The 25930-nt window shown below is 49.9% G+C and overlaps 1 long non-coding RNA gene across 1 annotated transcript; it reads left to right on the top strand.

The window, feature by feature from the left end:
- The first annotated feature begins 157 nt into the window (after positions 1-157).
- On the top strand, positions 158-10714 carry LOC116963889. The gene is made up of 2 exons (XR_006166722.1): positions 158-233; positions 750-10714. It is a non-coding gene; the product is annotated as an uncharacterized LOC116963889 (long non-coding RNA).
- The last annotated feature ends 15216 nt before the right edge of the window (positions 10715-25930 follow it).

The raw sequence follows: 25930 nt of genomic DNA, 5'->3' as shown, positions 1-25930 counted from the left end.
CCCCCCCCGATCGCCGCCGCCGCCGCCCCCCCCCCCCCCTCCCGGCCCCGCTTTGTCTCCGCCGCGACTGCGATCGCGCCCCGCCGCCGCCCGCAGCCACCCCCGCCCGCCGGGGCGGGGCCGAGCCGCTCGCCGCCTATTGGTCTGGCCGCGGCACGTGACGGGAGAGCCATGGCGCGGGCCGCTGCGGCCCCTCCGCGGCCGCGTGACGGGCGCGGTGCGGATGGGAGAGGGTGAGTACAGCGCGTGCGGGCCCCGCGGCCGCTCACGAGACACACACCCCCACACCCCCCCACACACCCCCACCTCCCCCCCACCCCCCCCCCCCCCCCCACACACACACACCCCACACACCCCCACCCCCCCCCCCCCCCCCACACACACACACCCCACACACCCCCACCCCCCCCCCACACACACACACACACCCCCCCCCTTCCTCAGGCCCCGCCGCAGCGGGCTCGAGCGCCTCCGCGGCGTGGGAACAGCCGCCGCCCCCCACGGGCGGGGAGGGGAATCCAGGCCGCCCAGGAGCGGCCGCGCTCCCGCAGGGGAGTGGGGAGGGGCCGGGCCTCGGCCCTGTGCCGCCCGCCCGGCCGGGCGCCCCTCGGGGGGGGGGGGGGGGGGAGCGGGGCTGCGGCGAGCGGGGCTCGGCGGGTTTACCCAACGGTCAATTTCGGGCGCCGGGGTGGAGCGGGAGAAGCTTCCCCTCATCCCGGAGCGGTGGGAGCGGAGCGCGGTTCTGTCAGAGAGGCGCAGCCAGATGGAGAGACCCCGCCGCGGGAACCCGCCCGGAGACCGGCGGCCTCCGGCCTGCGAGACAGCGTGCGGATTTCAACGGCTCTCCGGCTCCTGCAGCTGGCAGTGCCCGCAGCTGGTGAAGGATCTGGGAAGTCATTAAGGAGAAGCGGCTGAATGCTCCTATACTTAATAAAAGATGATAACAGGGAGGGTGTACCCAGTGATAAATATTCTTGCTTCAATCCTGTGTCTTTGATTCATCTCACAATCCGAAGGGATTGAAGAAAGTGGGGCCATCCTTGTATCCTGCGCTCATCTTGCCCCCCCTCTAAACCATGGGCTGAACCTGGGAATCCTGAAGGCAGTAAATACTTTGCTGAACGCTGAGTTGCCCAGTGGAAAAACAGCAAATTCTCCTTCTGAAAGTAACTTTAAAACAGGATGACTACATCTCCTATGCCTGGAATAATAGGAATTTGAACTAAAGATCAGAAATCTGAAGGAATTCAATCTATGCAGAAACTGATGTGCTGTATCCAAGCTATGTGGTGAAAAGTTAAATTTAACGAGCTGTTAATTGTGATTGGTGAATGGCTAAAGTCCAAGCTTCAGATTTGTGTTGCTTGCCTCCTGTTTTGTTTGTAATACCTTCTGGTCTGTGCCTTTGTGTGAAATGGGTCCCCAGTGGGTATGCAAGCCACAGCTGAGTCTACAGCTTTGACCCGAGAACTTCACTTCCCAGCACAACATTTAGTTCTGTTCATCCTCAGTTCAACCTGTTCAGGTCTAAAGATTCCTTCAAGCCAGCAAATTGTGTCATTCCTGTTGATGGGGATTGCTCTGTGTGTATGTGTAGTCATCAAAGAGTCACTGCATGTGTGTGTGCAGTAACTCAGGCCTTACTTCTGAAAAGCTACGCACAGCAGAACATGAGAACTTTATGAAATAATTAGGAAAATTACTGACATCAACTGTGTTTAGATGTCATTAAGTTTATGACAGGATATAACTTAACTACTTGAATCTTTTAAAAATTGTAGCATCATCTATTGTTCTCAGCTTTTATTTCATCATATTGCAGTCAGGAGCAGAACCAGATGTTCAAAAGCAATATAAATCTCAGCAGTGTAAGGGCAAAATAAGTACCCAGGTACGTGTATCTAAGCAACACGACCCTGAACTTGTGTGTCTTGTCAGCCTTGCCATCTTTGGTCCTCTGCGTATCCTCTTTTCCTAACAGGAACTTTGTCTCATGATCTTACCTTCAGGAAGGTAAGACGTTGGAGAGGTTGACAACATCAGCAGAGTGCTGCAGTGCTCTGGAACAGAGCAGTTGGACACCTTCCTGCTGTTCATGTGGGATCTGACCTGCTCCTGGGACTGGCTGGCTGGATGCCAGTCCTTTCCATCTGGCCCTTGGGAGAAGACCAGTATATTGCAGTTTCCTCTTATTTGGCAAGTCCCAGGCAGAAAATTACTCTTTTCCATCCCACCATTGGTGGTGTTGAATTCCACATCTTTTTCATCATCTTTGACAAAAGTGAAACAAAAACTTAATTCTTGCAGTGTCCATAGCCATTCTGAAGTAGGTTTCAGATATGTTTCTGACTTCTGCTTTTTGGTCTCTCTTGCCCAAGTCTTGAAAGGCTTATATCATTGTTCACTGGCCCTCTGAGCTGCCAGGCATTATCCCAAGGGCTAATGACATTAATTTACCTTTTGCAAAACAGCATTTGGATCACACCACAGCTTTACGCTTGGCCACAGCAGAACTATTCTTTGGTGGAAACCTGTCTGTCAGTGGATGGAGAGATGATATGCTCTTGTTGCCCACGTACTGCTGCTGCAAAGTGCCGAGTTCCTCAGTGCTTTTGAGATGGAAGTCTTCCCACTGGAAATCCATGTTTATCCTCTTTTGGGGTGACTGTTTTATCTTGGAAACTCTCTCTCCAAACTTTGTTTAAATAGTTACAGATCTCTGTTACACTGATTATGACAGGTAACTTCCTCTTTTTTCTATCTGCTACCAGCACCATTTCCTTGAGTTCCTGTTCAGTATCAGGGTCTCTGCAGCCATCTTATATGAACAGGCACAAGTCTCACTTCTTAAGTGTCACAGACAATACCCTCTCACCCTTGAGGGGTTCTTGTTGCAGCTGAAAGCAGTAGTTTGTTCTGGTGCACATAACTTTCCTAATAAATGATCTGTGGATTGGTGATTTGTCCAGCCTGTACATGTGGAGCTTGAGGCAAACTGCACTGCTCTTCTTTAACCCGTGGCTGAGTTTCTTAATCTGAAATAACGCCCAAATTCCCTTCTAAAACTAGTCTTTTGATTCCACAATGGTCAAATTTTGTGTTTCTAGGTTGGGGAGTGAGAGTTCCCATGCAGTTGTGTATAGTGTTTACTGGGTCCTTAGTCTGACATATTTTTCTAAGCCTCTTTCTACTGGAGTCTGGGCCATAGCCTGAGGTCGTTGAACAGTTTATTTATGTGGCTCTTGTTCTGAAAATTGGAGATAACTGCTTCTAACACCTGTGTGGGCCTTGAATCGAGAGTTATTTTTTGTCTCCCCTAATTTTTCAGAAACTAGACTTCCAAGCCAGAACTTAATGGGTGAGTCGCCGTAGTGGTAGGTACTGTATTCTGCACCAGACAAGTGCCATGAGTGTAGCAAAGTATCTTTTCCACACCCCTATGAGGTTTCCGAAGTTAACTGTTAGTGGCTTTATTCTGTGTTTATGAACATGAAGAAATGTAAACCTTTGCGTTGTATAAATGAGGTTTTCACTGTCAGAGTGAAATAATCACTGCAGGCAGTGGAAAATAGATCTGAGAGCATCACCAGTAATTCTCAAGGATGTACTGGTCCTTCCTTTATCCTTCCTTTTTCTATAAGGAAAAAATAGCATCCAACACTATCTTTGGGTACAAGGTCCTCTGTATATGTTGTGACAGAAGTTGCAGATGTTCAAAGTCTGTGCTGTTTTTCTACCGAGTGTTCACTTTTGAGATACTTCTCTGAAGAAGTTTGAGTGTAGTTACAGGCCCCAGTAACCTAAAGTTGCATGGATCTCTTTTCCATTGCCCTGAATTATAGAAGGAATTCAGTTAACAGGCTGTGAAATCATCATGTTAGCTCACAGCTTTTCGGTTCATTCCTCCATGTTGTGCCACACACTCACTGACTCTGCTGTGTGATTTGCTCTGATTATCTCCCTGTACAGAATGGAAACTTCCTGCCATGAAATACACTACTCCCTCAAAACACCATACGTATTCTTCTTGAAATTGAGCTTGCCTCTCACTCACAGAGAAGAGCTGCATTATTCACCAAAACATTCTGCCTTTTCTTGGGTATGAGTTGAATCTCAGTGCCAACTCAAGACAGTACAAGAGTACATGCCGTGAAGTCAAGAAGTTAGAAGAAGGAAGTGTTTTCCCCCTGGCTTTTCCTAGTAAGGGGGTCTGCCTTATGTGGGCTGGGGTAGACCTGTTTCTTGTGCTCACTGTCACATCTGTCAAGCCTCTCTGTCATTCATGTCAAGTAGCCGAGCAATTTCCTGACTAAATGCAAAGGAGTTATGAAGCGAGACCTCTGTTCACGAAAATATCTTTTTCTCCTATGTTGGGAGACCTAAATCCTGCCTTTCTTCTCTCTGGAACAGTCATTTAATGAGCACTCGGCGAGTCAGTCCTGACAAGACATACAGACCAAGATGTTCAAATACTAGTTGCTAAATGTGTAGAGGAGACACTGGCATAAAAAGTTCAGAGACCTTTTCCATAGTGACAAGTGTCAGCCTCTCACTTTTTTGTCTCCAGGGAAAGTCACACCATGGATTTAAATTAATTATTTCTGTCTAGGTACCATTATCAGTGAGACACTGGCTGTCAGAAGAGTTTGTTAATGAGTTTGCAGGAGAGTGGAAAGGATAAGAATAGATGAGGGCAGAGAGACATCTTGAAGTGACAACCGTGAAACTGACAGCAGAATGGTGGATGGTAAGGATCCTCCACTACCAGGCAGGCTCCCCCTGTCCCGAGTCCAGCTTTGATTAATGAGCTAAGCAAAGAATGGAATTAACAGACATGAAAAAAAATGTAAAATGTCAGTATAGTATTACTTCACCACCTCAGGCCTAACACAGAAAATACTCTGTGTCTGTGAGAATGAGGTGCAGAGGAGCCCATGAGAAGCTAGTACAAGAGGAGCAATGGTGGTGTCTTAAAATAATTTAGCTGACAAGCTTGGAAGAGTTATGAATGGCATGAACCGATTATTTGTCAGAGATGTACAGTTTAGCCTAGGTTGGATGTTTTTCCACAGGGATGCTGAAAAGGACCCAAGTCTGGAGGCTTCCTTCTTTCTGAGCTGTGATTATATGCCATTTTTAGTGGCCTCTGCCAACATGAAAAGGTGTACAGGCTTCTTAACAAGGTAACTAACTGGCAGAATTTGTTTTTTTCATGAGGAAATAGTTTCCCTTGACTCATTATTTGAAATGTATGGACTATTTTACCTGTGGGGTTTTGTTCAGTTCAGAGTGTCTTTTTAAACCAGCCTGATGGATGTGTCTAACATGGGCAGCTCAAGTAATTTCAGTTTGGCAAACTTCCAGGCAACCAACAACATCTTGTCATGAAAAGCTTATAGAAATCTCATGCGTGGGTGCTTCTTAGAAGTAGCATCCAAGCAGGTTGAGCTGTGATACAAATGAAGAGATGAACCACATCTGGTACAGAACATGCTTGGGGAGTACTAGGGAGGGAGCAAGGCTCTACAGGTTTTTCCCATTAAAATATCTCTCAGTGGTGACTGACAATAGGTAATTGCTCCTCTAGCGTGTGCTGTGAATGCTACCGTGCGTTAAATGTCTTTTGTCCTCTCTGAAGGCATTCATCTCCCCTAACTTTAGATGTAGACAGGTACAAGGTACACCAGAATCCCGGATTGCCCTTCTGCATTATGTGGAGTTGACATCAAAGAAGACAGACTTGGCTACCTTGGTGTGAGAGAATGAAGGGAACTTTACAGATGCATAGCATCTTCTCTGGCATGTGATGGTTTGCAGGAAGCTGGTCAGTATGACGATTGCAAACATGAAGACGATGTGGTATGAGGAACAAAAGTACCACAGTGAAAAGCTGTTAGTAAGCACTGTGTCAGTACACAGCTCCAGAGACTGTCCCTAGCCTGAGGAGGTTAGAAGAAGCCTCAAGGTTCTCAGAAGGCAAAAAAAAAAATGAACCTGTGAGGCAATGACTTCTTCTTCGGCAACTTTACCCTGAAGTTATTTGTTCTTGTCGCTCAGACCTTTCATCCAGACACGGTTATTTTCATTAAGAGAAAGCAACCCGGGAAAGATTTTATCAGCACAGCTGGATCATCTCATGTGATGGTTTGACCAGTCTTCAGCAATCCTGTAATCCAATCAGTGTCCAATGTGGAGGATGTGTGAAGATGTCACTGTGCTTGTTCAATACATCCTGAGCTCCCCTTCTTCATGGGGCCTGGCTTTGTCCCACGCTAATGATCTGGATAGCACATGTTCTTTTTTCATGACCCTAACTATTTTTAAAAGACAAAGACCTTTGCTCTCTAAAGGTGATTTCGCCTGTGTGCCGCTTCCAAACTATTTCTCTCCCAGCTCCGCACCTAACCTGGCCTGACAAAGAAGAGCAAAGTATCCATAGGCTCACAAGGAGTGTGGTAGTGGCATGTTTCCTAGATGCATGTGAAAGCCAGTGAAAAGAGACTGTCTCCAACATGTGCTGTGAAAGTCACCTTAGATGCTGCAGCAACCGTGGGGGCAGTTGAAACATAGGAAAATACCACCATTCACGACATTAGTGGAAAGTTGCAGGCAGATGGCGTGAGGTTAAATGGAGGATTGACTACCAGGCTTTGCAGAGAGTGGAGAGGCTAAAATGGGGCCAGCCCCCACCCAGGGCTGAGCAAACAGAGCAAGAAACAACCAAAGGGGTGAGAGGTAGGGTCAGACCTGCCCTGGATGGAGGGTGCCTAAGGGTAGTGCTGCCTGACTGGGATCACTCACCAAGGCTGTAATTGCCAAACAGGGGTGCAAAATCATCAAAACTTGAACCTGTGGGGGACCAAGTGGTAAGGGGAAATAACTGGGGTGGGTTGTTCATATGGCAGGGGGAAATGGGGGCAAAATAGAGGACAAAGCAATTCATATGGTTGGGGCTGTTTGGGGCCATAGTGGGCATCAGATCAGATATAAGTCAGGAGCAGGACAGTAAATCTGCTGTGGCCATATGGGTGAGTTTGCCTTCCTTCTGCAGCCAGGGGGATGTGTTATGACCCAGACGGACCCCAAAGAGTCATGGGTTTCTGTGATCCCCTCAGGTTAAAATAAAGTGAAACAACACCAGAAGACCAGTTAAAATATTTTATTTGCAGTAGAAACAGCTTAAACTTGGAAAAGGATAGTAAGCAATGGGGTCTCTTACTGATAAATCTAGAAGAAAGAAAAGAAAGGAAAAGAAGAGAAAGGAGAGAAAGATAGTCGAAGTATCCAGATCACCACCCCAAGTTCCAGCATTGTCTCAGGTCCAGTAATCTTGGGTGGTGGGTGCACACCCAGCAAAGTTTTCTGTCGCCTTTTAAGTTCATCTTACCAGCTGACTAGCATACTAGATCAAGAGAGGCAGGTATTCCACGAACTCAGTTCCATGAGAGACGAGGAAAAGGTGTGGAGCGTGCGTTCTGTGCATGCACTGAGGGGAAATGAGGTGCACCAACCCCCTCGTCCAGCTGAGTCAATGGTTGTGCTCACACTCCACCTCACCCCCCTTTATTTTTTCCTCTGTTTTTGCTTAGGTCCATCTGGTGCTGGCTGTTTATTTCTCTTATTAATCTTTTAACCCAAACATATGGTTTCACTCAGTCCATGTTTCCCCTCTTCAAGGCTTATCTAAGGAGTTTGGCAGTACAACTGCAAGGGAGTGAGGACGTGCATCACTTGATACACTCTGCGCTTCTTTGGGCAGTGTTCCTGAGACTAATCACAAAGGCCACAGCTTATCCTTGAGGCTTTCCATGTTGATGAATGTTTGAGGTATTAATGCCTTCTGTTCCTTGCACCACCCTGTGACTCAAACATTCGGTGAAACTTCAAGGTAGTCATCATCAAGGGTGGTAATGCAGATATATTGAACAGAGAGAGGAAGAGAGGGAACTATGAGAGAGCGTACATTCACTATAGCAATACCTATCACTATTGCAAAAATACTGACAAAATCATAAATCTAATGTTTACGAGCCATCTTCCCCAAGCTCCTCAACATACTTCTTTTCACATTCTTTTCCTATTTCACAACTTTTACAACAGTTCTTTTACTTTGCCTTTCCATTAACACTTTCTGTTAATACATATATTCCATTTCATGAGTTTCATGATCACATCATTTGATTACAAAATGTGTCTTGATTAGGTATCCAAAATTAGGATAACCCCAACAAGTGCACGTATCTCAAATAGAACTTCTTAATGATCTACAACTAATAATCATCGATTACAAAAAATGTTTAAGGCACCAAGCACATTCATAATGAAAGCAGTCATGGTGAGCATAACCACCCCATTTGTTAGGAATTTGAATACACCAACCTGGGGATAGCAGAACATTATAGGGGTTCACCATGAGATAGGGGGTCCCACCAACGTAATATACGTTTGATTTAACATTTTTAGTTTCTAATGCAAAACTCATGCAAATTTGAAACCCGCTGATGTGGACATGGGGAGATCCACACAGAGACCTTGCTCTGTCTGATTCCATATTTGAGCAAAACCAGTAATCAGTTCCCATGCCAAGTTGGGTTGCTTATCCGAATTCCTAGTTGATTGAGACAAGATTATACATCCACAAAGTAAGAATATAATCTTCTCCTGCACCATTTTTCCAAAGTAAAGAATAAAACCAGGCCTAGTAAGATCAGTCAAACAGTGCAAGGAATGGCCCTCAATAACTGAAAACACTAGTCTCACAGTGGGCTTCTGATCCACCTGCAAAATGCAGTGGTTTTAGGGAACATCAAGTAGTACTGCCTGCAGTCAAGACTGGAAGTGTCCATCCAAGAGGTGTGAGACACCCCCTTCAAGGTGCTCATGCAAATGAAACTTCAAGCTCTCTTGACTGGAACAGCTCTGCTCAAAATACACTGAAGCATCCTCAGATCTGCAGAATGAGCTCATTGTGTGTGAAAATGCCAATAAATTTCAGTTGGACCAGCCATAGGAGCATTGCCTGAACCTTGTGGTGAAGGATCCACAAAGAATCAGTTAGCAGTGATGAAGGAGCTTTAAACATCATTCTTCATCCTTCATAATGGAAACTGTGCAGAGAAAATAGCGACCTCTTGCTCCTGCATGGCATCCCTCCTTCTGCCCTGCCTGCAATATTATCCACCAGCCAACGGTTTTCCTAAGTGCCAGATGGCCTAGGTGCTTCTGTAAGAACTCAAACATGGTCTATTGCCAAGCTTCCAGAGTCCATGTACCCTCCCCAAGAAACCGTGAGAGGTCAGCACAGCATCACCAGTCAGAAATACAAAAGCGACAAGGATTATTTCAACACAAACATGCAAACAACCAAGCAGCTATGGTGTTGGCACTGTAGTAGAGGGTTGGGGCTGACTTTTGCACCTTAACTGATATGCTTGTTAGAATCAAGCTAGTGGGGTACAGTACCCTGTGCGAATACATTCTGATAAGCTGCTTTACATCAGAACATCTTTAATTCAGGACATGAAGGCCCACCTAGAAGAAATAATTTTTACCTTCTTTTCTTGTTCTGAAAAAGTGGCACCTTGACCCAAAAATCCCAAGCTCTCCCCTCCTTTTTCCTGGAATACCTCTGTTAGGCATTGCATCTTCAAGTTGCTGGTCATTCCGGTACTATGGAAGGCTGTCAGGAGATCCCCAACCAAGCGGGTCAGTGCATGCTGGAGTCCAAACTGCTAATCCCAGAGCCAGGATTGATCAGGCGATCTGGGCAAGATGTTGTGGCCATCCCACCTGGGTCACCAAAATGTTATCCCAAAAGAAGTGTTCTCTCACCTGGTATGCAAGCCAATACGCACAGGGTCAAGGTATTTCTTTTATGCAATGTCTGTGCAGAGATGGGTGCTAGGTGGTAATTCCACAAAGCTAGCGCATCACCCAAAGGAACTACAGCCTATTTATCTTGTTACATGATTAGTAAACAAATACTCTGTAAATGCTGGCACTTTCACAACTATATTTATCCAAGCTATGTGGCTTTACGGGAAATCAATTCAGCCTGGCGTTACTTGGCTTTAAGGTTACTAAGAAGAGACGAGAGAGATGTATCGCAATCCTGGATCCAGCATTGGACCTGTCAACAGGGGTGTTAGGTGTGGAGAGTCCCCTCTTTATAGCCCCAGTTCCTGGACTTCTGGAACCTTCTCTCACCCCGGTCTCAGGAGTGGTTGAGACACTGGCCAGTCAAGAGAAATGACTCACTGCAACTTCCATTTTGTGTCTCTGAAACCATTTTGTGTCTCTGCTCTGGTCAAGGGAGGGGGCATACAGTGCAGTGACTTCAGTCACTTGGGGCTCATCCCTTACATAAAACCTTGGATCAAATTCCAGGCTAAATTTGGAAGATATTTTCACTGTCCACCAATGGTAAGGATGAGGATGAGGGAGAAGGCTCTCCAAAGCATCTTTCCCTAGAACAACAGACAAAAATTACAAATAACAATAAACCAGTGGTGCAAATAACAATTGATATAGCCAGGCTTAATATGGATCCCTTGCCATCCTTCTCTGTTTTTCTCTAATTCTACAAGGCATGCATACAAAGGACATGCAAGTTAAAACAAGGGTATTAATATATACATAATGAGACAAAGAAGTTTCTGTGATGGATCTGCAAAATATGTAAAATCACAGAACACATTAAAAGGATGGAACAGTCCATTAGGTGTTAATTCTGTGTTCCTTTCCATGGGCATTGGTGGCTACACAGGCATATGAGTTGAGCAGTGTCTTCAGGGTTAGGGGTACCTCCCCTACTCTCTGGAGGTCAATTAAAACTGGTTGTCCAGGATAATGTAGCAGGTTTGACAAGTCTTTCTGGTCCTTCTTCCCAGGAAGTAGAGAGGGAGGCCTGGGGCAAAAAGCAGTGGGTCTGGGGCACCCATTTGCTCCCCAGCAACTCTTTGGTGACTGCATCAGGGAGCTGGGTAGGCCACCCTGCATCATGAGGTTTAAGAGCTCATTTCAGTAATCAGTTTGCTCTCTCTACTATCCCATTAGCTTGTGGGTAGTAGGGAAATACCCATTGTATTCCTTCTCATTTTGCCCATTCCCACTGCAGTAAAGTGGCTGTCATTGTCCAGTTGAATTGACTGAAGTTTTGATAAGTGACTAAACCACAGTTTCAGCCCTTTTACTGTATTCTCTCCAGTTGCCCATGTAACAGCCTCAGCCTGGGTAAGCCCTGATACTACTTCCACTCCTACAAGAACATACTGCTTCCTGTTTGATATTTTAAAGGGCCCTATATAATCAATTTGCCAAGCCTCCCAGAGGCCCTTCCCGTCCTGCAAGCGGAGAGGGAGGTCTTGCAAGGGGTGTCTTTCTAATTGTGTGTAACATTGACTACAAGCAGAAATAATCATGATGCACAGTTTTGGAGTAACAGGCCAACCCCTGCCACCAACTTCTTTGAAAAGATCTTTGGCCCCTGAGTGACCACATTTCACATGCAAACACTCTAACAGATGTTCCCACTTTTCTCCATCAGCTTCTGCTGCCATTGTAGCTAAGCAGGTTAACAAATCTACTTGATTATTCCAGATGTGGGCTTGGGATTCCCCATTTTGTGGGCAGTTACCCATCCCACCAGGAGAGTCTCCTGTTTGGCAACATTTAAGATTTCGTCCCAATTTTTGCCACAGAGTACTCAGTTGACTTGGCACTGATTTTGTTCCCAGAAAGGGAGCCATTCCATACATCCTTTAAATACAGCATAGGAATCTGTATAAATAAACACTGGTTCTTTGTTCTCGGCTTCCTTTTTTATCACACTCCAAACTGCAATCAGTTCCCCTACCTGAGCACTTCCCTCCCCTTCTGTTACGTGCTGCTCCCCTGAATCAACATGTAAGGCTACTGCCCAGTATTTCCATACCTTCCCTTCTCTTTTTTGGGGATGCATCAGTAAACAACACATTCCTCAGGTAAGGTTCAAATGGAAGAACTGATTTTATAAGGGAAAGAGGGGATTTCCTGATCAGATTGGTTATCAGGTGGCTGATGTATCTGAAGTACCATGGGAACTCCTTCTAGAAGTGTAACTGGAGTTTTAAGGGGGCCAAGGGGAAAGGTAATCAACAAGTCTCCCTTACTATTTTCTGTGAGCCTCCTTACGTGGACGCATCTGCCATCCTCCAGCACACTTACTGAGGACAGTGTGTCCTGTTTCCCCACCTAGGAACATTTAAATCAATCAACTCAGTCTCCCTGAGAGCTGACAGGGTTACAGTTCTGAGTTCCCAGGGTAGGAGAGAAAGATCTCTGGGGTTTGAGAGAGATGGAGTACCCTTTATTTTGTCCCAGCCTTTCACCAGACTTTCCGGATTGAGAGTGGGTAATCCATTCACCACCTCCCAGGGAATCCCCTTTGAAATGCCCTCTGTCCATAGGTATGTATCCTGTGCTACTTCTCCCCATGTCATCTGTGGGGGACCCCCCCATCTCTGGGGTCGGGGTGTTCTCAGATGATCTTGTAATTGCACTGTGTATAATTTCAAGGCATTGGGAAGTCCCCTTATGAGAGGAAGCAATTTATCAAGATCTGCCAGATCTTGCATAGGAGAGGGATGTTGCAGAATTAATAACCGGTCATGCATTAGCTGGAGACATGCAGCCTTTTGTACGCTCTCTAGAATACGTCCTGCTGTCAGAGTCTTTATTGGAAAGGGTTTCTCCTTTCCATAGGGTCTAATCCTCCAGCCCTATATGCTACTCTCTGAGTCAGGGACCAGGGCTCTCTTGTCATTGGTGGTTATAAAAACCTCCAGTCCCCAATACCCTCTTGCCTCATCTTCACTCAGCAAGATATGGTCAGCCCTGGTAAGAGATACTCTCCACACATATTCAGTTTCCATTTCTCAGGGTCCCCAGCTATATTCTTCCAGAATTTTAGCCAAATCGGGGGGAGTAGGGGACAGTTCAGGTGGTGACTTGTTGGGCCCCTCCCTGACCATCATTGACAGTCTCAGTTTTAATCAATGGCCGCATAACAGCCTCTCCCCCCTCAAGGGAATATATTTCTCATATACGCTCTAGGTCTTTAACAGTGTATAACGATTTTGATTCTTTTCCACTGTCAGATACTGCATCCATACTTTCTACACTGATTTGGGAGTGGGTTTCATCTAATCACCCCCTTAGTATATTCTCCTGCTCCAAAACCTCTGTTAAAGCAGTATGTAACCTTTGGTTAATCAGTCGCTCAGTGGCAAGTTGATCAAAGAAGCTTCTTATCTCATTTTCTAATTGTCCTTGCAAAGCCTTCACCAGATCTTGAAGGGATTTTATTGCCTCCCCTTCTGCCTGCTGGGTCATGTATTTATCCTGTTGTGCTGACAGCAGCGTGGCTCCTAAAACTGCACAGACCACTTTTTTTCCTTTTCCTAGTTTAAATCTCTGATCTTTATCTAGAGTGGAGATTCTATCCAGTACCACTTGCAGATCATGCCAATTGTTATGGGCCCAAGTCATACCAGCGGGAGAAGGTCGAGCATTATAGCTCTCTCATTTCTCCAGGAGAAGGGTACAATCTAAAATTGGACCTCCAAGGGAGATCATAATAAGCCTACAATCAGACCTCCCAGTGGGGGCCATAACGAGTCTACAACTACAGGAATCAGATCCCTTGTCAGACCTCAGAGGGCTGTTCCCCCCACCTTTTTGTATGACTCCTCTCAGAGAGGGGCTACAGTGAATGCCTGGTCCCAACAGTTTCTTTAACACCAAGGGGATCCTGTCCATGACGCCAATTAAATGTTACGATCTGGACTGGGAGCTCAGGGAGTCGTAAAGTTTCTGTGATCCCCCTGGGTTAAATTAAGGTGAAATAACACCAGACGACTAGTTAAAATGTTTTACTTGCAGTAGAAACAGCTTAAACTTGGAAAAGGATAGTAAGCAATGGGGTCTCTTATTGATAAATCTAGAAGAAAGAAAAGAAAGGAAAAGAAGAGAAAGGAGAGAAAGATAGTCGAAGTATCCAGATCACCACCCCAAGTTCCAGCATTGTCTCAGGTCCAGTAATCTTGGGTGGTGGGTGCACACCCAGCAAAGTTTTCTGTCGCCTTTTAAGTTCATCTTACCAGCTGACTAGCATACTAGATCAAGAGAGGCAGGTATTCCACAAACTCAGTTCCATGAGAGACGAGGAAAAGGTGTGGAGCGTGCGTTCTGTGCATGCACTGAGGGGAAATGAGGTGCACCAACCCCCTCGTCCAGCTGAGTCAATGGTCATGCTCATCGTATCCCCCCCGCCTCTGTTTTTGCTTAGGTCCATCTGATGCTGGTTATTTATCTCTCTTATCAATCTTTTAACCCAAACATACATGTGCTGGTTTTCCGTGGTGTGGTTTTCGGTAGCAGGGGAGGGGGCTACAGTGGTGGTCCCCTGTGAGAAGCTTCTTGAACCTCCCCCGGCTCCGAGTCAGACCCACCTCTGGCCAGGGCCGAGCTAATCAGTGATGATGGCTGTGCCTCTGCGATAATAACGTGTTTAAGAAAAGGAACCTGAGAGGGTGTGGGGACTTGTGAGGAGGAGTTGTGAGAAGGACAAACACCCAGGTAGTGAAAGGAAGGGGAAGGAAGTGGGGGAGGTGTGCCGGAGCAGAGACCCCTGTGTCCCGTGGGGAGCTAGCAGGGCCACCACCCCTGCCACCCGTGGAGGTCTGCAATGGACTAGAGGCCGACCTGAACCCTGTGGAGAAGCCCACACCAGGACAGGTGGCTGCACTTAAAATAAGCCTGGACTCTGAGGGGAGAAGCAGCCCCCGCTGTTGTAGTTTGGTGCTGGGAGGACTGCGACACGTGGGAGTGACCCACGCAGGATCAGCTTTGGAACGGCTGCGACCCGTGGCAAGGACTCACACCGAGGAAGGTTCAAGGACTGTCCGCAGTGAGAGCGGAGCCCCGTGGAGCAGGGGAGGGATGTGCGGAGTTCACTCCACCGTCCCGAGAGGGAGCAGAGAGCTGGGGGAGGAGGTGGAGAGATGGGGAGCAGAGCTGAGCCCGGGAAGAAGGGAGGGCTGGGGGAGGTCATTTTTGAATGTCTTGGGACTTCTCACTGTCCCACCTTGTCTGTTGAGTGTTGTCTTTGTTAGCATGTGAATTAAAGTGATGTTTTCTTTTCTTCCTCTAAAAAGTCTGTCTTTTGCCCGTGACTGTTATCAGTGAGCCATATCTGGATTCCTGAGCCATTTTGCTTCCTTTTCTCCTTCCCATTCCTGATGGGGGGGGGGGGGGCGTGGGGAGGGGGGGGAAGGGGTGAGTGAACAGCTGCATGGTGCTCAGTTGCCCTCTGGGCTTAAACCACAACAACCTGGTTTCACTCAGTCCATGTTTCAGCCCTTAGAGGCTTAACTAAGGAGCTTGGCAGTACAACAAGGAAGTGGGGACGCGCATCCATCGATACAGTCTTCAGTTCCTTGGGCAGCGTTCCTTAGACTAATCACAAAGCTCATAGCTTGTCCTTGAGGATTTCTGTGTCAAATGTTTGAGGCATCAATTCCTTCATTTCCTTACAGGATGGGATACGGCCCCCAGTGCCACAGAACAAGTTCCCTGATGATGTTCACAGGAATTGTGGCTCAAAGTAGAAACTCCGTTCACCTGAATCTCAGAAAAGACCTAATGAATCTCATTTGTGTCCACATCCATCTGCAAAGTATTCCATACAAAAGGAATGGAGGAAGGAAGAATGTCACGAGGTGCCCTCTCCTCCCACCTCCCCGGGAGCTGCCTGCAGGCCCTTCCCCAAGCTGCTGCTCGCAGTGTCTTTGAATTCAAGGCATTACATCTCTTCACAGACCCCACCACAGACTCCATAGCACACCCAGGAATTTGGCTCAAACTGAGACGGGACCCTTGCCAGGAGGAACTCTGCCATTTCTAAGCAGCAGGGATGCATGCCACCAGACCTGTTAGTGTACCTCTGTTATCAGAAGGCATCCTGACTCCAAACCCTACATGGGGAAGCTGCCTGAAAAATGAGAGAAAACTTTTGCATCAGGAATGACTCAGGGCTTTGGTATATTGCATTCTCAAATATTTATTTCAGTGTTTTTATAAATGTTTTATTTGAAGAAAAACATTGTAATTGGCTAATATTCCACAGAATCTAAATATTTTGCTCTAAGACAGTACTTCCTTCCCTGCTCGCAGAGATTTGATTCTTCGCTGATTATGCGGTTCAAGCACTGAGCATGGTGAGGACTTCCCCCCACTCTGCTGTCTGTTTACATGTGACTGAGGCCTTAATCCAGCCACTGTCACAGTAATGGGGAGAAAAGACAATTTATCATCAGTTAATCCTGAAAAATAGCTTTTCATCTGACAGACTTTTCCACTGAGAACAAAGAAGATGGGAAGAGTGCACATGGAAGGAGGATGGGATAACTGGGGGGCAAAAGCCACCTGCGCTGGTTGTGCAGGGAAGGGGGCACTTGCCAAGAAAAAGGTACCCCTGCAAGAGGGGCCACGCAGTCTGAAGAGCTTGTGCACCACGAGGAGCCCACAGAGTGGTGGGAAGCAGGCAGTGTGGACCATATGTGTGCCACCCCTGGGGCTTGTCACTATAAGCTCCTCCTTGAGGCTCTCCAAAGCTGAACAGCCTGTGAAGGGGCTTGCCTCCCCTCTGGTTTGCCAAAGGTGTCACTGGTTTTACAGTGCTGGAAGGGTTTCAGAGACACCACGTGGTTCCTGCTGCGGAGAAATGTCCTACCCTACAGCCAGGGCTCTGTTGTGTGCTGGTTTCATGGTCCAGAGATCCACCAGGCAGAGGGGGGTACCATCCTGCATTGAGGATGCTGAGGGTCCCACCTTTGCAGGACTCCCATCAGACCACATGAGGGGCTGGCCCTGCTCTCCCCGCTCCCGAGCCTGTGGCAGAGCTGAGGTCACGCAGCCAGGCTGTGGCTGTTGGAACAAGCAGGCACAAGCTCCCAGATGTGCAGACAAGTGAAGGACAGCTTACTTTTAGGAGTACCAATAATTGATAGGAGCTGGACATCTTCTGAGCAAGCACTTCCCTGAAACAAGGAGCAGGATGCAGGGACTGGAGGCCAGACTACTCAGGGATAGCAGTGCGTGCAGCACGTTGGTGCAAGCTCTGACCAGCAGTGAAGCACACTCAGCTGAGAATCCACCACCCCAGCCTGCTGTTGAGCTGTAGCTAATGAGTTTTGCATCAGCTAGAGGTCTGTCACAGGGCCACTAGACTAGGCATGGTGTGTGGTTGTTAAGGGGACCTGGAGTGATGGTGTCCTTAATCACAGGTGGTAGCTGGTGCCTACTTCTTTTTGCTTCCAGCAGAATGCAAAGTATAGGGCAGTATTTGTTCTGTGATTCATCCTAAGTGAGGAGTCTGGAAGTACCCCCTGTGCTTACATTGTGTGAGTAGGAAAGCCCATAGTGTGAGCATCTTAAAAATTTTTAAAGGGTTTTTTGTAACATCATTTGGAGACTTTGACACATTGTATGGTCTCAGTGAATGCTGCTGATATCCTTCATCATTCTGCTAGGTTCACTTTACCACGTGTCCCTGGGGCCAGGAAACATTAACAGGTACTGGGAGAAGAGAAAGGAGCTTGTAACAACAAACTGCTGATTTGCAGGATGGCAAAGGCATGTATGTGTCTAAGAATGAAAGGTAAACACTGCGAGTGGATCAGTAGAAGCTTCACTTTGGACAGTTGGTTTTTGTGTCCTGCATCACAGATGCTGGAGTGGGAACAAGAATGGAGCACATTTTGAGGGGCTGGCAGAGCACCTTCCTTGAGGGACCAGACACAGCACAAGCAGCCTCCAAATGTGGGCGCAACTTGTGAGAAATGTCAGAGTTTTTGTGAAAGGTTATTGTAAGATTTCTGCAAGTGCCATCATACCAATGAGCAGAGAGAAGAAATTGTGTAGTGGCAGGCAATAGCTGTCAGTCACCGATTTCTGTCGGGGTTATACAGCCTGTTTTGCTGTGAAACATAGCTGGTGTTCAAGAGGTATCTGTGGGGATGTTAAAATAGCAAAACTCCTAAAGAGAGAGCAAACTGCAGTATTCAAAACTATGAACGTAAAATCCCCAGTAGCTTTTACAAGCAGAACTAGATAGACGCTTAGAAAAATCTGTTGGCCTTGGAGGGTGCAGTGAGGCATCTGATGCTAGGAAGACTAGCATTCCTGCAGTGAGGTTTGTCGCTTCTCTCCCCAGTGCCAGAGGAAACCCTTCTCACTCCTTTGCTTTGGATGGAAGATAAATTTTAAAATTACTTTGAAGTCACGCCCACTAACTTTTTCAAAGGAGGTCTGTTATAGTCTTCATTGCAGGTAACAGTCTCTCCCCTCACTAAGGCTCTCGGTACTGGATTTTTCGAAGGGGATAGTGACAGAGGCAGGAAGCCAGAGAGACTGCAGAGCACCACAAACAGGAGGAAGCTGCTCTTCTGTCCCCATGGTATGGTGAAAAAGGACAGAGAAATGGTACCCTTCTGGGTAGAGCCTTTAATCTGGATGAGAGTGAAGAGCCCCTGAGACACAGAAAATATTAGCTCAAGGGCAGGAGAGCCCTTGGGGCCACTGGATGCACTCTGCAGCCAATGTCCATGTCGGTGGCTTGGCCGGGGGGCACACAGCTGGCAGCGGTGCCATGGGGGCACTGGCAGCTGGGCGCAGCCACACTTGGTGTGGCAGTGAAGAACTCGGGTGTCTGTCTGCATCTGAGTTGTTTGCAGCCCGGGTAACTGGAGCAGGATCTCAGCAATCACTGAAGCACAGGATCTCCTGTTGGATTGGGCTACAGTGGTCAGCTGTAACCGCGTCACAAGGAGTACAGTGCTGGTTTGTGACTACCACGTGCGCTGGAGCTGCAGATAACCCCAATTCAGTGATTGAAGTTGGTGCTTACAAGAATGACCTCCAGAAAACAAAAGGGGAGGAAAACACATCTTGGGGAGCCAGGGAGCCAGCAGAGCAACGTGGGGTGCTGGTGGGAGCATTTGCTGTGAGTTAAGGACCTGTTCGTACTGGCTTTGCAGTAGATAAATTAATCTTCAGAGTGAATTTGAAACCACATAGGAGATGCTAAGTGGTGTGCTACCAGTCTTTTTGTGTGTGGACAGGGCATTTTAATGCAACATAGCTCAGCCTGCCTGCAGCAGAATAGACATACCAACAAGGATTAAGAGTCCAGTGCAAGACTTGGCAGAGTCACAGCTGGACAGAGAAGACTTCTGACCAGGCAGCTGTTTGGTTCTTTCTTATATAAGCTGTCTAGACCATCAAGAAGAAACAAAGCCAACCCTGGCATAAGACTATCACTCCCTGCACAGATGGTCTCCAACCTACAGCTTTCATATTTGAGCTTGCGCAAAGCAAGAGGGTGAACAGAAGAAGGATGTTAGTAGTCAAGCCAGCTATGCATCAGAGAAAAGTCTATGAACAACTATAAAAATAATGAAAGATAACAGTAACTAGTGAGATTCATTGCAACTAGGGAAACATTTGCTGTTTTGCACACAGAAGAAACAGCATTGCCAAGAAATGTCTCCTCACAGTGAGCCCGCAAGACTCAGGCGGTGCAAGATGACACAGCGTAGAGCTGTGGGAGAGGGGAAGGATGGTCCTGAGGAGGAGCAGCCCCAGAGAGCCTGTTTACACTCAGAAATATTTCACCAAGTTTTCTTGAATCCTTGTGACTGTCCCAGTGGAGAATCAAGTGAATATAAGGAGAAAATACGATCAGAAAAGAGGCTGGTCTTGAAACAGTTCACATGGCAAATGAGACAGAAGTGCCTGTGGTTGGGACAGGTGCTGAAGCAACCAAAGCTGTCACCAGAGAGCAGCAGAGCAAGGACTATGATAGTCCTGGAGTCCAGGTCAGCCGTCACCAGCTGGCAGGCTGGGGGAAGCCCAGAGATGTGACACAGAGCCAAGCCTTGCACTGAGTGGCAGGACCTGACCCACTGAGTGCAGCACACCTGACAGCCCTCTGTCAACACACAGTTTGGCTCTGGCAAATACCAGGGCTGGTCTCTTGCATGTTTTCCATAATGTTCCAGCTTCCAGATTTCTTGGAGCAATGTGGCACTGGTGCCTGTGATGCTGCTCCCACACTGCTGGGGGCCCATGAGAGAGCTGCCACTGAGTGATGAGGCACAAGGGGCCCTGCTGGGCTTGGCACCTGCCCACAGACGCCCCAGTCCTGGAGGAGAAGTTGTGTTCCTCATTGGGGCTGCCTGTGAGAGTAGGATGTGCAGGACCACTGGGTAGCCCTGGGCTTGGTGCTGTGTCTTCCTCAGAACAGGTAGATTTGCTGCTCTGGGACAACCGGTCTGTTTGCCTTGGCACCAGGCTGCAGAGAGGACTTGAGGAACCCAGGGTATTTGGCCACCTCTGCCCAGGACTTTTTCGGCCTTGCTTGTGGCACAGCAGTGCCACTTTTGTGTCTCCTCTAGTCCCAGCGACCCTGAGGACCTTCCCTGAACCCATTCCTGCAAGATGAGTTGTCCTGTTCTTGACATACAGCTTGTGAATGAAGCCAGTTTTTAGGGCAGTCTTAACTGATTCCTTGGCTCCCCCTCAACATCCTGATAGCCAGAAGCCCTAACTGACAGGCAAGGTCAGAGATGCAGGTGGCTGTTCGGAGATCATCTGGGGAGCCCTTGGAAGAGCTAGCATGTTTGGGGGTGTCTGGAGCCTGGGTTTTAGGGGTTTACCAGGAGTTGCATCTTTCCTGAATGCTCATCGTTTTTCCAAACCCTTCCTTTCTTGGCCACAGCAGATCTCAGCATTGTGATTTATGGGCTCTAGAGGTGTCCCAAAAAGGGAAAAAAACAGCTGTGTTCACTCAGTGTGACAAAGAAATTGGAAAGGCTGGGGGGGGGGGGGGGGGGGGGGGGGGGGCACGGGTTGGGGAGGGACCTGTCACCCTGTAGGAATGTCCTGTCTGTAGAAGTACTGAAGCAGCCTCCCTCCCATCACACACAGCCAGGGCCTCGTGCAAGCTCCCAGAGCTGAGGCTGAGCTGGAGCCTCCCTCTGCTCTGAAAGCAATGAGGTCTTGCTCTCCAGCTCCAAGTGAATCTTCTGAGATGGCTGGGAGCTATGGTCTCCCTGGGCCCTGGTTCCCACAGCCACTCTAGTGCAAAGCACAGCAGGGTGAGACTCTGTGGGTCAGTGCCCCTGTACTTTGGGAGGGTTACAACCCCTTGGAGGAAGGAAGAAGGGCAGACAAGTGATATTTGGGGGTCTAGGCAGGCTGAAGAGGGAAGCTCTGCAGCCCAGCAGCACTGGCTGTGCAGGGTCGCAGCTCCACAGCAAGCTCAGACACCAGCACTGCAGGGAGCGAGGCCACGGAGTGCCTCTGCGGCGCCCAGCAGTGCCAGCTGGGCAGCCAGGATGGGGACCATGTTCTTGGCCTGGGCAGACGTTGCCATGGGCATGTGCCTCTGAGCTCCCTCTGCTCCCCGTGGACACGGTGTCCTGCCCGTGGCTGTGTCCTGCACTGCAGGGTGCTATGCAGTGCCGTGGTCCGTCCCTGGGCTGCTGGGCTCCTGCAGCACGGGGGATTGATGGTGTTTTCCTCTTCTCTCTTTCCGGGGGGTACAGGCAAGGTGGCTTCATGGCCAAGATGTCCCCAGGGAGGAGCAGGCAGAGTCAGAGGCACTGCAGCAGGAGCAGATCCAGGCTCCAGTGGTGGATGTGGTGTCACAGGACAGACCCTGGGAGAGGGGTCCACGTGGTCCTGCTGAGCCCTTCGCTGGCTCCTTTGGCAGGGCAGGGAGTGGGACAAGCTGTGCTTGCTTCACAGGATCCCCAGGGAATCCACACAGGACAAGGGCCAAAGGTGAGCAGAGGGAAACATCCAGGCAAGGAATTCACTCATCTGGGATTTAACTCCTGCTAGCCAAGGCCATGGCAGGGCAGGATCTCAGTGCTCTGGCCCTGCAGTCCCCACAGCAGGACGTGAGCTGGACTAGGGAGGGCATGGTGCAGGCAGAGTGAATGCATTGGCTGACCCAGCACATGCATGTGCAGCACAGGATCATCTGTGCAAGAGGCTCCCACCACGGAGTGCATGTGTGTGCCCCATGCAGGCTGAGCCCCCCAGGCACTCGCCACCAATCGCTCCTGTTGGCAGCATGGCACCAGTGCAGAATCAGGTCCCTGGCCCAGCAGGATGTGCAACATGCACTGATGCTCAGCATGCCCTCACTCTGCAGCACACTACAGCTGCCTGCCATGCACACCCAGCCTCAGGCCAGGGCACCCACACCTCTGCGGGCAGCAGGAGCTGACAGACCAGAGCCTGGAGACAGATAGACAAACCTGCCCGTTCTCTTCCTTGTGTGCAGATAGAGAGGCACAACAGAGATCCAGCCCTGGAGATCCACACCTGGGGGAAACTGCTTCTAGCTCATAGAAGTGATGCATGCTTTCTGCATGCTCGTTCCCATATGTGCCAGCCAGGCATGACAACTGGAGTCCTCAGTGCCCACAACAGCATTGCTCCTCCTCAGGCTGTGTAGCACCCCAGAAGTGGGACCTTGCTTGTCACACAGCTCCTTCCCATCCCAGGTGATGCAGCACCCCCAGGGCAGGCAGGAGAATGCCTGGTGCCTGTGCCAGCAGCAGGATGTGAGGAATCCATCACACCCGATCCTGCCCTGGTTCCCAGCAGGACATGAGTCACACCTGAGAAATGGGGGCATGAGTGCCCTGCTCTAAGCAGATGGCACCAGTTCATCGGTTCTGTGCAGGTGGATGGTCCCTGTGGCTGGTCAGGCTGCAGCAGAGCCATGCTGCTGTCCTCTCCCACTGCTTCACGGACACCCTCCCATGTGTCCCCCCCAGCCACCCACCCTACCCTGCCCAGCCTGCATCCACACCCCAGGAGGAGAGCTGGGGGGCAGCCCTTCACCCATTCCTTGTGCTGCCACATCTCTGTGGGGTGCACCCACCCACAGGTCCTGCCACCTCTCCAAGTGGGGACAGTCCTACATCCACCCCCAGGTCCTGCTGCTCTGGCCTGTCTTCATGTCAGTCTCAGCGCGAACCCAGCTACATGGTGCCCTGAGACCTGCTGTCTGGGCAGATCATGGCACATCTCACACCCAAGGGTGCATTCTCCAGCAGAAAGAGGAGGAGAAGGAGCCACAGAGAGCCCTGCTGCTCCTGCAGCCCCAGAGTCAGAGGAGCTTCTCCCCTGCCCAGGTGCTGGGCACTGCCAGGGCCGCCTTGCTTTGGGGTGCTTTGGGAAGCAGCTCTGAGTCTCAAAACTCGGCCAGCATGATGTCACTGTTTATAATAGCACCATGCTCCACAGGAGCTGCCCTGGTGTTGGCATACAGAGGAGTGGCAGCATCAGGCTACACCTGTGCTTGCCACAGGCAAACAGCTTGGTGCAGTGAAGCCAAGAGCTGTTTTACCCCTTCTCCTCCCCCTCCTCTCTGAGCATGTCCAACTGCTTTTGTCAGCCAGGGGATGCCTAGTCCAAGCGTCCCCCTGGAGTGACAGGTCCCCCCTCCCTGGCTTCCTCTGGGAGAGGGGGCCCACCAGGTCCAGCCAATTTGTGACCCTGGGAGTGGTCACAAAGTGTTGGGTGTGGGGAGGGCGTGCACAACACAGGTCTGTGGGTATCGAGTGTTCCCAGGGGAGGAGGGATGAGGCCAGAAAAGGTCCCGTGTGCTGCTGCAGCAGGCAGAAGGAGGGAGGAGATGGGAGTCCAAGGACACTCCTGTCCCCGTTGCCAGGGCTCCGGCAGCCTGTGTAGCCCTGTGCTGCCTGCGGATCTCTGCTGCCCGGGTGGCATGGGCAGGACAGCAGTGTGACACCTGCCCCTCCACTCCTTTCTGCTGACATGCCCAGGGCAAAGGCCACGGGCTCAAAAGAGACTGAAATCTTGCCTAGCACTGCAGCCAGGTCCCTAACCCGGTCTGCATCATCCCACCCTTGAGTCAGGCAGGTGTCCCCAACCCCTGGTCCAGACCAGTCCCAGACACATGCTGGCACAATAAAATTCCATCACTAGTATTTAACATTATATTTAGCATTTACAAGGGGAACCTAAAGGACTCCTGACCCTCCTCCCCTTGCTGTGCTTAACCCCTGGCTGGGGGAGCCCCCAGGGACCAGCCCCCCTGTGCCCACCTAGGCCCCTGCTCCTTGGTGCAGGTTTGTCCCATCTGCTGGGCAATACGCCTGCCTGCACCGGCACACAACAGTGCCCTGTGATTTCTGCAAGCGGGTGAGATCATACCCGCACCTGCCTGGTGTCAATGTGCTGGTCAGCAGCCTGCAGCCCTCCCTGCACTCCCCAAAGGCAGGCCTGAAGCCAGAGGCTCTGTGCTCCCCGAGGCGTTTGTAAATCTACCCTGACTCCATTTTCACAGGAATAAGGAGGTCTGCTTCTTCAAGGCTACACTCAGCTGGATGCACGCACACCTCACACCCTGGGGAGCTCCACAAAGACACTGCATGGCGCAGAGCAGGGCTGTGGGCTCCCTGCTGCGCTGGCTCTTCGTTCCGAGTCTGTGAGGATGTGGCTGGGTCACTGTCTGTGGTGAATGAAACCAGGAGAGGTGTAGACCTGTGGGATCAGAGGCAGGATAAATACTGCTGCATGTGCTGAGAGCTGTGCATCTGTGGCTGCCTTATCAGCATAGCTCAGCATGCTTCTGCAACTGGGTGCACTGTGCAGGAAGCCAAACACCAGGATCTGGTGCCATTGCCCCAGTGCTGCTGCTGGCAAAGGGGCTGTGGAACAAGAGTTGCGCCCCAAGCAGCTCAGTGTTGCCAGCGGAGTCCCACACACACTGGGAAGGCAAGAGAGCTGCTTCCAGCTGTGCTGCCCGATGGCTTGGATGTGGATATGCACCCATTGTCTGCTCCCCAGGCACAACCTCAGCCAAAGGGCTGTGTAACAAAGCAGAGCTGCAGCAGCGGAGACCCCTGCATGGCACACGTGGCGACCCAACAACACGGGGCTCATCTAGCAAGTGAAGAACATGTTGTTTCTGAGGCTGGCAGAGGGATAGGAAGGACCTGTTGGGTGGCACATGCTCAGAGGGGTTGGCTTTAGCACAGTTGCTTGGGAAGGGACCATCATGCTCCAGCAAAGCCCGATGGTGCTCGGGGCCAGAGAGCAGAGAGCTGCCAGGGACCCAAGGGGAGCAGGGAGCAGAAGACCCTGGGAATCCAGCCTGGCTGGAGACCCACACTGTCAGCAAGGCCTGGAGTGGGACATCTGAACCTACAACACTCCCAACACGGACAAATCTGGACACTCTAGGCACCTCCACCACCCCCATTTTTTTGGCCAGTAGTGGTGGGTCGTCCCCTGTGGCAGAGGTTGTGGTCCTACTCCATCCCGCGCAGCTCCCCAGAGAGCTGGAAACTCCCAGAGGAGCAGTGACCTGGATCTCAGTGACCTGCTCTGGGGAAGCCCTTCGGTCTCTGGGCTGCCAGACTGGATGGGGGGGCAGCACCTCTGCCTCCCAGGAGTTGGGAGCAGGTGCCCACTGCCTGCTCTGCAGAGCCCACAGCACCTCCAGGCGATTGGAGTGGGCCAGGCTTGGTCTGCTACAGGGAGTACTTCTGCCCTTCACCCAGGATCAGGATTGAGCCCTACCAAGTCTCATTTGCTGAGAAGGGCTGCACCCTCGCAGGTGGAGAGCTCAGGGTCTCCACAGGATCCTCTCTCCACCTGGGCTTGGCCATCCTTCTGGAACTGCCATCTGGGACAGGACAGGAGCCCGGAGGAATATATACCTCCCCAAGCCCCTACATTCCCCATTGCTCCCACCCCTGGCTGGGAAGGAGCCCACTGTGCGTGACACAGGAGTATTTATACCCTGTCTTGGGGCAGCAGAAGTCGGATTGAGAGATACGGC

The sequence above is a fragment of the Tyto alba genome, unplaced genomic scaffold (assembly GCF_018691265.1).
Source record: "Tyto alba isolate M040663 unplaced genomic scaffold, T.alba_DEE_v4.0 Super-Scaffold_44, whole genome shotgun sequence".
Taxonomy (NCBI): Eukaryota; Metazoa; Chordata; class Aves; order Strigiformes; family Tytonidae; genus Tyto; species Tyto alba.
This window is presented reverse-complemented; position numbering and strand designations above follow the sequence as displayed.